The sequence below is a fragment of the Artibeus jamaicensis genome, unplaced genomic scaffold (genome assembly GCF_021234435.1).
Source record: "Artibeus jamaicensis isolate MK-2021 breed Jamaican fruit bat unplaced genomic scaffold, CSHL_Jam_final contig_700, whole genome shotgun sequence".
NCBI lineage: Eukaryota > Metazoa > Chordata > Mammalia > Chiroptera > Phyllostomidae > Artibeus > Artibeus jamaicensis.
Window position 1 is genome coordinate 9,312,995 of NW_026521930.1, and position 3,117 is coordinate 9,316,111.

Consider the following 3,117-nt stretch of genomic DNA (forward strand, 5'->3'; position numbering starts at 1 on the left):
TGGGGCAGGCCCTCTCCCACCTGAAGCCACCTCTGCTGGCAGAACCACTCAGGATGGCGGAGGCAATGGGACAGGTTCCTGCGGTTCTCAGCACCCTCCAGCCCCGAGCAGGCAAGGAGCCTTGCCCAAGTCCCATGGCCTACCCGCTTCCCCCCGCCTCTGTCCTGGACAGTTGCTAGGGTTCAGAGGGTGGTGGGAGGAGCCTGGCCCCCCAGAGGCTAGGCCTGCAATTCCAAAGGCTGCCACCAAAGAGGGTGAGCTGGTTTGTTATTAAAACCTGTAGCCTAGTGTGGACTCACTGAGGTGCCCTCATCTCCCACACCATCCTTTCCCCACTCAGCACGTCATCAGAGTGCTATCCACAGCCGGGCGCTTTTCTCCTGGCCTGAAGGAGGAGAAGCCAGTCCTCCCACCTGTCAGGCCCTTTCCTCCCAGAAACGCAGAGCCTTGACCTCCTTTAGGCAGAATGTCTTGTGTCCTGACACCTGCTGTGACACATGCGTGCCCCCACACGTGCCCTCACCACCTCCACTGCTCAGCACTGGCGTCGGGCAGAGGGTGACTCTTCAGAGCAGGGTCTGGGGTGCAGGTAGAAGAGTGGGGCAGCACCCTCCCCACCCTCTGCTGGCTGTGGGATCAACAGGATCGGCTTCCACCCCCAAACTTCAGGGGTGGAAACGTTCCGCTCCCCAGGCCACTGGAGGTCAGGCCAAACAGTTCCCACCCCTGTGGAATGAAGAGCATACAGCAGGAGGATTGCAGTTCGGTTCCCAGTCAGGGCACGTGCCTGAGCTGCAGGCCAGGTCCCAGCAGAGGACACACGAGAGGCAACCGTACATTGATATTTCTCTCCCTCTCTCCTTCCCCTATAAAGATAAATAAATAAAATAAAAAATTTTAAAAAGCACGCAGCAAGCGCTAACCAGCTGTGCTCCATGCTGAGACTTAGGTCTCCCAGAGGCCCCCAGGATGGACACTGCTATTTTACAAATGAGGGAAATCGTGGCCCAGGGCAACAGAGGGGGAACAGCAGAAAAGGGGTCTGATTGGCGCAGACAGGCGCAGCTTCGGTCTCAGAACAGAGAGGGAGGATGAAGGGATCAGACACAGATGGGACCATCTCTCCAGTCCCCGGAAGTGTGTGTGTGGAGGGAAGCCCTGGGGATCAAGCTTTCCTAGGGAAACTGAGGCTCAGGGCTGAGCTTGGGACCCAGCCTGTTGCTCTGTGGCCCTATTCAAGCCCTTCTCCCTGTCTGGGCCTCAGTTTGCCTGTCTAAGGAGAATGATGAAGTCTCCAGGGGCTTTCTGCCAACAGGTTAATTAGTTTTAGGACTACTGCCTCTGATGCCACTGGCCTTGCCCTTGGCACCCCCAGGGCATGAGTGAGTGGTGCAAGCAGCCCCTCCTAACTTCCTGTTTACAGCAGCTGCAGCCCTCAGCTCTTCCAAGCCATCATAATCACCATGGCAACCAGACTGGTGTGTTTATTCCAACAGGTTGGCAGAACCTGACACAAAGCTGCAGGGGTGAGGGGCACCAGCTCCAGGATCCTGGCTCAAGGACTCGGCAGTCACCCAGGGAAGGACAAGCTGGGCAGCACAGTGTCCAGGCCCCCTCCCCTGCTTCCCTGACTCAGGATACAAGTCACAAGAAGTTGATGCATATCCTAATCTGCCTGGCTGTCCCGGGTCAGAGCTTCCGGGAAAAGCTAACCTGCAGTGCCATCTCTAACTCCCCTGCAGTGCCGTGACATGCACACACACGCACACATATGCACGCATGCACACCACACACTGTAGGTGGACTGGCACAGGGTGGTTCAGATTCGGGTCTGCATCTGGCAGCTGAGCCAGGTGGTAGCCCCATCACAGCAGTGTCCACCCCATCCTTGTGTAAGGGGGGGGCGGGGGGGCAGACACCCTGTAAGCGGACAATTCACTGAAAGGCGCAGTTGTGACGGATGGCACCTCCCTGCGTGGAGCTAAGCTCTGGGGTCCTGTTCCTCCAGCCCGTGGCCCTCCCTTCTGTCCGCTCCCCCGACCCCTGGCTTCCCAGAGAGAAACGTCATTGCCTCTGGGCCTGAGCTGCAGAGGGCTCCAGACTCGTCTCTCTGTCTTTGGGATGAGAACTCCTAATCTCCACCTGGTCCCCAAGAACAAGGTGCTCCGAGGGTCCAGCCGGCTCAGCCAAAGGCAGGGCTGGGATCAGGACCCTGCGCGCCCCAGGACAGACCCTCTGCACAGCCCCCACACCTCTCCGAGTGCAGTCCCTGCAGGCCCAGCCGCATCTGGAGCTTTCCAGAAATGCAGATGTCCGCCCCAACCCAGGCTTTTGGAATCAGAGGGTTTGAGTGGCCCAGCAGTCTGTCCACAGACTCTAGGTGACCACGGTCAAGCTTCAGAATGCTGCGGTGCACTTGGAGCCCAGAAAGGGACACTGAAAGTGGGCTGGGAAACGCCTGGGCTGGGGCTCCGCAGGCTGTGCGACCAGGCCGGTGGCCAGCCTGGGGTGTTGGGGTTTCATCGGGATCATGAGCACGATCACACCAGCAGGTAGTCAGCGTTGTCGTGGGGCATCTTGGGTTGGTGACTGCTGCACCCGCGTGAGAGGCCCCGCGTGTGCCTACCCCCTCTGAGAAGAGGGAGCCCTTAGGCCTGAGACAGAGAAGTCCCCAGGTTGACAGCCCACGACTCAGGAAATGAGTGCACAGCCCTGTCTGAGCTGTGGGCCAGTCGAGCTTGTTGGGATTCAGGGACCCTACTAGCTTCCCTGGGGCCCTGGAGAGCAGGTACAGACGCCGAGCGGAGCCTGCCCCCGGGTCTGCACCCACCTGTGGATTGATTGACAGCCCAGTGCCCCCGAGCCCCGAGGGAGGGAGCTCCCTGGCTTGGCACTGGGGGCGCAGGGACCCTCACCTGGCCCCGCTGGGTCGGGGGGTGCAGGGGTTCAGAGAAGAGAAGGGGGCGCTCGGGGAGGGCCACCAGCAGCAGGGGCGGGGCGAGCAGGAGAGGTCCCGCCCCCACCCCCAGCTCTCGCTGCAGCCGCGGTGAGCCAGCTGCGCTCAGTAGTGGACGCGCGAGGCTGAGAGCAGTCCCTGTCCAGAGCATCCCGCAGTCG